The sequence below is a fragment of the Phyllobates terribilis genome, unplaced genomic scaffold, assembly GCF_046119375.1.
Source record: "Phyllobates terribilis strain yellow unplaced genomic scaffold, ASM4611937v1 Scaffold_27__1_contigs__length_16484149, whole genome shotgun sequence".
NCBI lineage: Eukaryota > Metazoa > Chordata > Amphibia > Anura > Dendrobatidae > Phyllobates > Phyllobates terribilis.
In genome coordinates, this window is record NW_027362787.1 from 5,280,897 (window position 1) to 5,293,047 (window position 12,151).

A 12,151-nucleotide genomic window follows, 5' to 3' on the forward strand; every position below is an offset into this window, starting at 1 on the left:
GGGATAAAAAGGTCATGATCTCTTCTTCCAATATGAAAGGACTATACATCCTTATTACTATTAGCCTTTCCTTCCTAGGAAAATGCGACACAAAAAAAACACCTTCAAGTATCGAATCTTCCTTCACTAGATCCATTCTCTTCCAAAAGTCAGAAAAGATATCTTCTGAACAAAAAATAACATCATATATCCTTCTCTTCGGGAACTCCAACATAGACAAAACTTGTTCCATTTGAACTTCCAATAGTCCAAACAAAATCTTCTCTACCAAAAAAAACAAGCCAGACTTCTTCTTCTCTGGATCCAAAAAAATAAACCGCACTGCATTCTTCAGTCTTGCAAAAACTGGGAGCTCTTCACAGGTCAGCATATTTGGGCTTCTCCCGTCCATATCTTCACACCAAACGTGGCAAAAATCCTCCTCGCCTACTTAAAAAAAGCAGGCAGGCTGATCGCCCCTCGTTGCCCAGGGACTAATCCGGCTCCCCAAAAGCAGCAAGGGGGTGAAGCCGCACTGCTACATGCAGCGATCCCCCGAGGCCAAGGAGCCGGGTACCCAAGGCACCTCTCAGCCAAGACCAAGGCAGCAACCGGTAGATCACTGCACTTGATCTTAGCCAAAAGGCCGAGAAGCGATAACCAGAATTGGTTTCAAACTACGGAGCCACCCAAGGATCCTGAAAAGTCCATTTGTGGAGATGAGCTCCTGGACTCCCGTTAAGAAGACATGTTGTCAACCTCTAGATCCCTTACATGCCTGCACTTTTCGGCTTGCTGCTGCTGCAATCCACGCGTTTTAGATCTGCATAACTCCACCTCTTTAAACACAGCACCTTCACCCCCTGCTGTTCCCACCCGCCTCAACACCGTTGGAAGGGAGGAGAACCAATTAAGGCGGGGGGTGGGGTGGAACGAGCAGCTGTCTACCCTTAGCAGGAGGGCTCCTGATTACATACCTCTCCTGCTGCTGCTGCTGCTGGCTGTCCAGCAGCAGACTGAAGGTGGCTGCTGCTGTGCACAGGTATATAAAGGCTCAGAGCCTATTATGACACGCGCAGCCAGCGTTCCATTGCCACATTCCATCTACTGCAGGCAGGATACCTGGCTGGCTGAATGTCGCTGAGAAGCTCACAGAGACCGCCATAAGCAACAGTTTAACAGAATGCCACAGACTAATCAACCAAACTTTTTGGGTTGGGTTCTCTTTTATAGTCTGCAGGCATTAAATGAAAGAAGTCAGTGTTCCAGCAGAAGGAGACAACGTTTCAGAAAAGGCATTGTAGCAAACCAAAAAAGAAATTTTAAGCGCAGCAGAGTAACCAGCGCACATACCTGTTAGCTCAGGTGAGTTTAAAAGGCTGCTGTTGATAACAAGGGCATTTGCTAAATAGATGGTGTGTGTGCAACAATATACTGAAAGGTCAATTATATTGTGCAGCTTATCTCACCACCTGTAGTTATTTAGGTGAAAGCTCCAAAATGCTTGCCTAATATGTCTGTTTATCCAAAAGGAAGTAAAAAGGGAGAGCTAGAAAGATAGCATTGCATCACATTACATGGCAATGCAATGCACAGTTGCTGAAGTTGAACCAAAATGAGCTTGTAATCTGGCTTCTGCAACTTTGAACATGAAAAATCCAATGAGGAGAAGAAAAGCAAAGCCAAAGAGTCCATCCCAAAATCCGACAAACAAGCAAAATGAACAAAAAACATTGAATTCAATTCTTTCTGATTTTAGAAACTGCATTAAAGAAGGGGTGCACCGGTCCTGGAGATACTGCAATACCAGGTCAATGCGTGGAGTGGACAGAGCAAGCTCTTTTTCCATCTCCCTGTTCTAAAAATCCATTTAATATATGGTCCCCAGATAGGGGACGTATCAGATATTAAACTGATAAGAACAGATACTACACTTGATCTTAGCCAAAAGGCCGAGAAGCGATAACCAGAATTGGTTTCAAACTACGGAGCCACCCAAGGATCCTGAAAAGTCCATTTGTGGAGATGAGCTCCTGGACTCCCATTAAGAAGACATGTTGTCAACCTCTAGATCCCTTACATGCCTGCACTTTTCGGCTTGCTGCTGCTGCAATCCACGCGTTTTAGATCTGCATAACTCCACCTCTTTAAACACAGCACCTTCACCCCCTGCTGTTCCCACCCGCCTCAACACCGTTGGAAGGGAGGAGAACCAATTAAGGCGGGGGGTGGGGTGGAACGAGCAGCTGTCTACCCTTAGCAGGAGGGCTCCTGATTACATACCTCTCCTGCTGCTGCTGCTGCTGGCTGTCCAGCAGCAGACTGAAGGTGGCTGCTGCTGTGCACAGGTATATAAAGGCTCAGAGCCTATTATGACACGCGCAGCCAGCGTTCCATTGCCACATTCCATCTACTGCAGGCAGGATACCTGGCTGGCTGAATGTCGCTGAGAAGCTCACAGAGACCGCCATAAGCAACAGTTTAACAGAATGCCACAGACTAATCAACCAAACTTTTTGGGTTGGGTTCTCTTTTATAGTCTGCAGGCATTAAATGAAAGAAGTCAGTGTTCCAGCAGAAGGAGACAACGTTTCAGAAAAGGCATTGTAGCAAACCAAAAAAGAAATTTTAAGCGCAGCAGAGTAACCAGCGCACATACCTGTTAGCTCAGGTGAGTTTAAAAGGCTGCTGTTGATAACAAGGGCATTTGCTAAATAGATGGTGTGTGTGCAACAATATACTGAAAGGTCAATTATATTGTGCAGCTTATCTCACCACCTGTAGTTATTTAGGTGAAAGCTCCAAAATGCTTGCCTAATATGTCTGTTTATCCAAAAGGAAGTAAAAAGGGAGAGCTAGAAAGATAGCATTGCATCACATTACATGGCAATGCAATGCACAGTTGCTGAAGTTGAACCAAAATGAGCTTGTAATCTGGCTTCTGCAACTTTGAACATGAAAAATCCAATGAGGAGAAGAAAAGCAAAGCCAAAGAGTCCATCCCAAAATCCGACAAACAAGCAAAATGAACAAAAAACATTGAATTCAATTCTTTCTGATTTTAGAAACTGCATTAAAGAAGGGGTGCACCGGTCCTGGAGATACTGCAATACCAGGTCAATGCGTGGAGTGGACAGAGCAAGCTCTTTTTCCATCTCCCTGTTCTAAAAATCCATTTAATATATGGTCCCCAGATAGGGGACGTATCAGATATTAAACTGATAAGAACAGATACTACACTTGATCTTAGCCAAAAGGCCGAGAAGCGATAACCAGAATTGGTTTCAAACTACGGAGCCACCCAAGGATCCTGAAAAGTCCATTTGTGGAGATGAGCTCCTGGACTCCCGTTAAGAAGACATGTTGTCAACCTCTAGATCCCTTACATGCCTGCACTTTTCGGCTTGCTGCTGCTGCAATCCACGCGTTTTAGATCTGCATAACTCCACCTCTTTAAACACAGCACCTTCACCCCCTGCTGTTCCCACCCGCCTCAACACCGTTGGAAGGGAGGAGAACCAATTAAGGCGGGGGGTGGGGTGGAACGAGCAGCTGTCTACCTTTAGCAGGAGGGCTCCTGATTACATACCTCTCCTGCTGCTGCTGCTGCTGGCTGTCCAGCAGCAGACTGAAGGTGGCTGCTGCTGTGCACAGGTATATAAAGGCTCAGAGCCTATTATGACACGCGCAGCCAGCGTTCCATTGCCACATTCCATCTACTGCAGGCAGGATACCTGGCTGGCTGAATGTCGCTGAGAAGCTCACAGAGACCGCCATAAGCAACAGTTTAACAGAATGCCACAGACTAATCAACCAAACTTTTTGGGTTGGGTTCTCTTTTATAGTCTGCAGGCATTAAATGAAAGAAGTCAGTGTTCCAGCAGAAGGAGACAACGTTTCAGAAAAGGCATTGTAGCAAACCAAAAAAGAAATTTTAAGCGCAGCAGAGTAACCAGCGCACATACCTGTTAGCTCAGGTGAGTTTAAAAGGCTGCTGTTGATAACAAGGGCATTTGCTAAATAGATGGTGTGTGTGCAACAATATACTGAAAGGTCAATTATATTGTGCAGCTTATCTCACCACCTGTAGTTATTTAGGTGAAAGCTCCAAAATGCTTGCCTAATATGTCTGTTTATCCAAAAGGAAGTAAAAAGGGAGAGCTAGAAAGATAGCATTGCATCACATTACATGGCAATGCAATGCACAGTTGCTGAAGTTGAACCAAAATGAGCTTGTAATCTGGCTTCTGCAACTTTGAACATGAAAAATCCAATGAGGAGAAGAAAAGCAAAGCCAAAGAGTCCATCCCAAAATCCGACAAACAAGCAAAATGAACAAAAAACATTGAATTCAATTCTTTCTGATTTTAGAAACTGCATTAAAGAAGGGGTGCACCGGTCCTGGAGATACTGCAATACCAGGTCAATGCGTGGAGTGGACAGAGCAAGCTCTTTTTCCATCTCCCTGTTCTAAAAATCCATTTAATATATGGTCCCCAGATAGGGGACGTATCAGATATTAAACTGATAAGAACAGATTTTTTGATTGAATATATCTTTTATTAGCACAAAAAATAAGTTAACAGACAGTGTACAGTGCCGCAGCCCAGTACACACAGAATTCTACATCATATTTACATAGCATGAGGATACGACGCACTAACTAGACACATCACACCCCTATGCTACACAAAACACTCAATCTGAAAGAAAAAGCATGTCAATCAATACAGTACGACGAACCGTGATAAGGGATGGGGATTGGGAAAAAGGGGATGGGGAGGGGAAAATCACAGGCCCGAAGCTTTATTGAAAGACAAGACACATAAGGGGAGAGGGGGAGGAGGGGTTTAGTCCTCATCCTCGTCCTCCGGACCGTCCATGATGGAATAGTCTCTGAGCAGGCTGTGGATCAGCCTGCGGCAGTCCTGGATGGACATCCTCTCCCTCCTCAAGATGAGCCGGTTCCTGGCGACCCAAACGGCATCCTTGAAGCAGTTCATAAGGCGCCAAGCCTCCTGGATGGCTCCGACGGTATGAACCCCAGGGAAGAGTCCGTAAAGCACAGAATGGTGCGATAGGCTCGCCCTGGGGACAGAGTTCCTCAGGTCGTCCTCAAGTGCAGTCAATAGGCGCTGTGCAAATCCGCAGTCCCAAAAAGTGTGCAAAGATGTTTCCTCCACGAAGGGGCACCTTGGGCAGTACCGGTTCTTGCACAGGTTCCGGGCATGCATGAATGACCGGACGGGCAGTCCGCCCTGAATCGCCATCCACGACAAGTCCTTGTGCCCGTTGGTCAGCCTGTCAGACGACACATTTGTCCACACAGTCTCCAGCGTGTCCTGGTGAAGTCCTGTGATGTTCTCCACGTCATCCTTGGCTCTGATTAGCTTGTGGATAGTTTTGGGCTTCCACAAGTCGGGCTTGAGTCCCTCCAGTTGATGCTCCCCCACAAATCGAACGACGTCTCCGTAGAACCATGGCGTCGTCCAGTTGTAGGGGAAGGAGCTGTCCCACTTGTCCCAGCCGAGTCGCCTCCAAAGAGGAAGCAGGAAGAAGCGAGACATGGACCTGCCCGCGGAGCCATTCTTGACTTGCAAAGTCCGGCGGACACAATCACACACAAAAGAGGATCGCAGGAGGGTGGGGATATCTGGAACGCCCTTCCCACCCTTGCGAGGCTCCTTGTACATGACGGCCCGCCTGACTCTGTCCATCTTGGATCCCCAGACAAAGTGAAACACTGTCCTGGTAATGGCCCTGCACACAGTGACGTGTGGGGGCCAGGCCTGCGCCGTGTACTGCAAGACGGGCAGGACCTCATTACGCAGGACGAGTGCCTTACCCTCACAAGTGAGGTGTCTGAGGCTCCAGAGTCCGATCCGTTGCTTCACCTTGGCCAAGCGTTCTTGCCAGGACTTGAGGGCCGCTCCTTCCTTCCCGAACCAGACTCCCAGCACCTTGAGGAAATCCGGTTGAATGTTGAAGGGGAAGGGGGCGGAGGAGGCCGGCTGCCAATCCCCGAAGAGCATGGCTTCCGACTTCCTGCAGTTGACTTTGGCCCCTGAAGCCCGGCCGAACCTCTCACACGTCTGGACGAGGGCGTCGACTGAACCACGATCAGCGCAGAAGACGGTGACGTCGTCCATGTAGAGCGAGCACTTGAACTCGTGTCGTCCCGGACCCGGTGCGGTGATCCCTCTGATCTCTCCATTCTGCCGGATAGCCTCTGCGAAGAGTTCTATAACACAAACAAAAAGAAGAGGTGATAGAGGGCAGCCTTGTCTGACCCCAGAGAGGACAGGGAAGGGGTCAGTCTTCCAGCCGTTCACCAACACCGAGCTGTGGATATCAAAATACATCAGACGGACATACGAACAAAACATGTTACCCAAACCTAACCGGTGCAGAGCTCGGCCCATGAACTCGTGGGAAACCCGGTCGAAGGCCTTCTCCTGATCCAAGGAGACCAGGGCCGCGTGTGCGCGGCGGACCTTGATGTACTCGACCGTGTCCCGCACGAGAGCGAGGCTGTCTGCGATGCGACGTCCAGGGATGCCGCAGGTCTGGTCCAGGTGGATGATCCGTCCGATGACCGTCTTAAGTCGTGTCGCCATCGTCTTGGCCAGGATCTTGTAGTCCACGTTGAGCAGAGTGATGGGACGCCAATTCCTCAGGTCGCACCTCTCTCCCTTCCGCTTGTACAGGATCGTGACCATTCCTTCCCTCAAAGATGGAGGCATTCTACCCTCCACCACCATCTCCTCGTACAGGTCCAACAGGTCCGGACAGATGAGGTCTCCCAGCGCTACATAGAGCTCCGCTGGAAGACCATCACTGCCCGGGGTCCTGCCGGTCCTAAAGGATTTAGCGGCAGAGAGCAATTCGCCCACCATCAGAGGTTTGTCCAAGGCTGCCGTGCCTGCAGGATCAAGATGGTTAGTGATACCTGACAGGAACTTATCAGCAGCGTCGGGGTCGGTAGTCTTGTGGGAGTAGAGTTCGCTGTAGAAGTCGCTGACGACCCTCATCACGTCCTCCTTCCCACGTCGCATGTTTCCGCTCTCGTCTCGCAGCTCGTTCAGGGGCGTGTGACCGGCATGAAGTTTTCTGAAAAAGAATGAGTTACATTTCTCACCCTTCTCCAGATTCTCCACTTTGGAACGGAAGACGATTCGCTTGGACTCCTCCTCAAAGTGCCTTTTCAGGCTCTTCTTGGTCTCCTCCAGCTCCTCCCTCACGTCCCAGCCGCAGTGAAGAAGGTCCTGCAGCGACCGCAGCTCGCGCTGCAGCCCTCTGAAGTCCCTCCTCTTCTCACACGCCTGTTGTCGACCCTTGGCCTGAAAGAAACAGCGAAACTCAAGTTTAACATATTCCCACCAATCAGAGACTGTTTGGAAGCTACCCTTGTAGGACTGCCACATTGCGTAGGCTGCTCTCAGCTCCTCCACGACTTCATCCTGAGCCAGCAGAGCACAATTCAGCTTCCAGGAGCCGGGGCCGGACGGAAAACCGTCGCCGAGGACACCTTGTAAGTGAATGGCTCTGTGGTCGGAGAAGAAGCAGGAGACCATCGAGTGCCTACTCTGCCTGACTGCCCGAGAGGTGAACACAAAGTCAATCCTGGAGCGGAGTGAGCCATCGGGTCGGCTCCACGAATAGTTCGTGGAGCCTCTCCCCATGGAGCCCACCACGTCCTGAAGAGAGGCCTCGGTTACCATCTCGATGAGCAGCTTGGACGTGATGTCCAACTTGGCAGATGTGCCAGAACTACGACCATCCTCCTCGATGGGGCAGTTGAAATCCCCGGCCATCACTAAGGTCCTGGTGGTGGCAAGCTGAAGCCGCAGGGTCTGGAAAAGCTCCAAACGCTCATTCTTCAGTGGGGACGCATACACGTTGATGAACCTGACAGGTTCTCCCGCCCAGTTGCCATCTACAACAAGAGCCCTGCCGCAGATGAGCTCCTGGACGGACTCAAGCGTGAATGCGCCCCCCCTGATCAGAATTGCGACCCCCGCAGACTTGCAGTCACCCCCACCGGACCAGTAGGATGGACCGTGGGACCACTCCCTGGCCAGATGTTTGAAGGACCTAGAGGAGGGAAGGGAACATTCCTGCAACATATAAACATCACACAACTGGGAAGTAAGGAAGGCATAAATAGTCTGACGTCTGAACTTGTCCTTGATGCTCCTGACATTAATGGAAAATAAGTTAATATTAGCCATCATGTAGGGAAAAAAGAAAAAGTTAGCGCAGGCAATACACCTTAGTTACCACTCCGGTCGGGTGGTCCCTCGTCGGTGTTGACTGCTGGTGACGGGATCACCAGCAGGCCCTCTTCCTCCATCTGGTCAAGCAGCGCGGCCTCGATCTCGGCGACCACCAGTTCCTCCTCTTCTGGCTCGGCCACCAGGGTCTCAACCATGTGCTCCATCTCTTCTGGCTCAGGGAGGGTATCCTCCTTTTCGCCTACGAAATCCAGAATCTTCTTTTTGGAGGATTCAGTAGCAGGGCTGTCCTCCACCTTCCTCTTTCCCCGGGTTGGAACTGGGGAGACAAGAAGGGGAAAATCCTCCTCGGAATAGATAGCGGCGGGTGGAGGAAAGGTTAATTCCACCGCTACCATGGTCTGGGGAGGGAGAGTGGCTGCCGGGGCAGGGGAAAGGACACCTGCTGAGGAGTAGGGGAAGGAGGAAGAGGAAGTGGAATCCTCAGCAGGGGTGGCCGGGGTGGGGGGGAATTGGACGGGGGTGGCAGGGGGAGGGATCGAGAGAGGGGTGACAGAACTCTTACCCTCCTTTGACTTTTTCTTCTGCTTCGGAGCTGCTGGGACCGTCGCTGGGGCTTTGGCCACCGACTCCTTGACCGCTTTGGCCTTGGTCGTCTCGGCCTTGGCCGCTGGGGCCTTGGTCGTCGCGTCCTTGACCTTCACAGGCCTGGTCGTCGGGGCCTTGTCCTCCGTAGCTGGGGTCGTCGCAACCACCGATGCCCAGGATCTCTCACGCTTGGGGCAATCCTTGTACAGATGAGCTGCCAGCCCACACAGGTTGCAGGATGTCTTCTTCGGGCAGTCCTTCGAGCTGTGTCCCGTCACTCGACAAATCCTGCAGGCATCCTCCTTGCAGTCCTTCATCTCGTGGCCGTTCTTGCCGCATCTCCTGCAGTTCCGCGGCATGTCCGGGTAATAGATGAGGCCGTAGGAGTTGCCCAGGGAGAATGTCGGGGGAAGGTGCCGAAGTCCGTCTGTGTACGCCAGGTCCCTGTGAAGTCTAACGGTCACCGACCACTTACCTGTCCAGAAGCCGAGTCCATTCAGGATGTGAGAGGGTTCCTTCACAACCAAACAGAAGCGTCTCAGGAAGGTACAGATGTCTTGGCCTGGGGTGTGCGGGTTGCGCATGGAGACCGTGATCCTCCTTTCGTCCCTCTGGATAGGGCAGCTACCTGTAAAGGCAGAGAAAGAATTATCCGGTCCTTTTGCGCTTACCATTTCCCAGAACCTCCTGCAGGTGTTCACAGTGGCGAAGGTGACGAAGAAGATCCCCGTCAAGAAGGTCTGGATGCTGACGGTGTCTGACCTGGAGAAGCCTCGATCCAGCAGCATCTTCTGGCAGAACACGTCCGAGGACATGTCCGGCACCCTCCCATCCACTTCCTTCAGCTTCAGGGCCACCGTCTGCCGCATCCATGGCTCCAGGGCTGGAGCTTCGTGGCGGGGCTTCTGGGGTCCCTTCTGCTGGCCAGTCGTGGAGGCAGAGTCCTTGGGGTCAGAATCGGCTCCTGGCTGGGCCCTCCTGGCTGTCCCCTGCTCCAGGCTCTTCTTTTCGGCCTTCCTCGCAGCGCTTGCCATGGCTTTCCTCCTGCAGTTACTTCTTGGAGCTGGATCTGGGACTCTTCCCGGAATGGGTGGAGCTATGCAGATTCTTCTCCCGTCGTGTTCTGGACAAATTCCCCGAAAGGTCTTTGTCTCGATGATTTTCTTCCTCGAAGATTCCACAGGACAGCCCGATTCTTCTCCGAGTCTTCGTCTTCTTCTGGATTCTTTAGAGCTTCTTCCTCCCACCGATATCCGCCTTCCTTCTCCGATGTCAGCTGGGCTCCGAAGCTCTTCTCCTTCCGAGTTCGATCGCTCTCGTCAAGTGTAGATCGTAGCTCTTGTGTTCTTAAAAGAACAGATACTACACTTGATCTTAGCCAAAAGGCCGAGAAGCGATAACCAGAATTGGTTTCAAACTACGGAGCCACCCAAGGATCCTGAAAAGTCCATTTGTGGAGATGAGCTCCTGGACTCCCATTAAGAAGACATGTTGTCAACCTCTAGATCCCTTACATGCCTGCACTTTTCGGCTTGCTGCTGCTGCAATCCACGCGTTTTAGATCTGCATAACTCCACCTCTTTAAACACAGCACCTTCACCCCCTGCTGTTCCCACCCGCCTCAACACCGTTGGAAGGGAGGAGAACCAATTAAGGCGGGGGGTGGGGTGGAACGAGCAGCTGTCTACCCTTAGCAGGAGGGCTCCTGATTACATACCTCTCCTGCTGCTGCTGCTGCTGGCTGTCCAGCAGCAGACTGAAGGTGGCTGCTGCTGTGCACAGGTATATAAAGGCTCAGAGCCTATTATGACACGCGCAGCCAGCGTTCCATTGCCACATTCCATCTACTGCAGGCAGGATACCTGGCTGGCTGAATGTCGCTGAGAAGCTCACAGAGACCGCCATAAGCAACAGTTTAACAGAATGCCACAGACTAATCAACCAAACTTTTTGGGTTGGGTTCTCTTTTATAGTCTGCAGGCATTAAATGAAAGAAGTCAGTGTTCCAGCAGAAGGAGACAACGTTTCAGAAAAGGCATTGTAGCAAACCAAAAAAGAAATTTTAAGCGCAGCAGAGTAACCAGCGCACATACCTGTTAGCTCAGGTGAGTTTAAAAGGCTGCTGTTGATAACAAGGGCATTTGCTAAATAGATGGTGTGTGTGCAACAATATACTGAAAGGTCAATTATATTGTGCAGCTTATCTCACCACCTGTAGTTATTTAGGTGAAAGCTCCAAAATGCTTGCCTAATATGTCTGTTTATCCAAAAGGAAGTAAAAAGGGAGAGCTAGAAAGATAGCATTGCATCACATTACATGGCAATGCAATGCACAGTTGCTGAAGTTGAACCAAAATGAGCTTGTAATCTGGCTTCTGCAACTTTGAACATGAAAAATCCAATGAGGAGAAGAAAAGCAAAGCCAAAGAGTCCATCCCAAAATCCGACAAACAAGCAAAATGAACAAAAAACATTGAATTCAATTCTTTCTGATTTTAGAAACTGCATTAAAGAAGGGGTGCACCGGTCCTGGAGATACTGCAATACCAGGTCAATGCGTGGAGTGGACAGAGCAAGCTCTTTTTCCATCTCCCTGTTTTAAAAATCCATTTAATATATGGTCCCCAGATAGGGGACGTATCAGATATTAAACTGATAAGAACAGATACTACACTTGATCTTAGCCAAAAGGCCGAGAAGCGATAACCAGAATTGGTTTCAATCTACGGAGCCACCCAAGGATCCTGAAAAGTCCATTTGTGGAGATGAGCTCCTGGACTCCCGTTAAGAAGACATGTTGTCAACCTCTAGATCCCTTACATGCCTGCACTTTTCGGCTTGCTGCTGCTGCAATCCACGCGTTTTAGATCTGCATAACTCCACCTCTTTAAACACAGCACCTTCACCCCCTGCTGTTCCCACCCGCCTCAACACCGTTGGAAGGGAGGAGAACCAATTAAGGCGGGGGGTGGGGTGGAACGAGCAGCTGTCTACCCTTAGCAGGAGGGCTCCTGATTACATACCTCTCCTGCTGCTGCTGCTGCTGGCTGTCCAGCAGCAGACTGAAGGTGGCTGCTGCTGTGCACAGGTATATAAAGGCTCAGAGCCTATTATGACACGCGCAGCCAGCGTTCCATTGCCACATTCCATCTACTGCAGGCAGGATACCTGGCTGGCTGAATGTCGCTGAGAAGCTCACAGAGACCGCCATAAGCAACAGTTTAACAGAATGCCACAGACTAATCAACCAAACTTTTTGGGTTGGGTTCTCTTTTATAGTCTGCAGGCATTAAATGAAAGAAGTCAGTGTTCCAGCAGAAGGAGACAACGTTTCAGAAAAGGCATTGTAG

General features: G+C 50.4%; 4 non-coding genes and 1 pseudogene across 4 annotated transcripts; all 5 read right to left on the bottom strand.

The window, feature by feature from the left end:
* Positions 1-1,752: 1,752 nt before the first annotated feature.
* LOC141177213 (U2 spliceosomal RNA) lies at positions 1,753-1,943 on the bottom strand. Its single transcript, XR_012253829.1, has one exon. It is a non-coding gene; the product is annotated as a U2 spliceosomal RNA (small nuclear RNA).
* Positions 1,944-3,058: 1,115 nt separating this feature from the next.
* LOC141177226 (U2 spliceosomal RNA) lies at positions 3,059-3,249 on the bottom strand. Its single transcript, XR_012253840.1, has one exon. It is a non-coding gene; the product is annotated as a U2 spliceosomal RNA (small nuclear RNA).
* A 1,115-nt stretch (positions 3,250-4,364) lies between these two features.
* Positions 4,365-4,557, bottom strand: LOC141177688 (U2 spliceosomal RNA). The gene has a single exon (XR_012254260.1). It is a non-coding gene; the product is annotated as a U2 spliceosomal RNA (small nuclear RNA).
* Positions 4,558-10,121: 5,564 nt separating this feature from the next.
* LOC141178022 (U2 spliceosomal RNA) lies at positions 10,122-10,199 on the bottom strand (annotated as a pseudogene).
* A 1,115-nt stretch (positions 10,200-11,314) lies between these two features.
* Positions 11,315-11,505, bottom strand: LOC141177345 (U2 spliceosomal RNA). Its single transcript, XR_012253948.1, has one exon. It is a non-coding gene; the product is annotated as a U2 spliceosomal RNA (small nuclear RNA).
* Between the last annotated feature and the right edge of the window lie 646 nt (positions 11,506-12,151).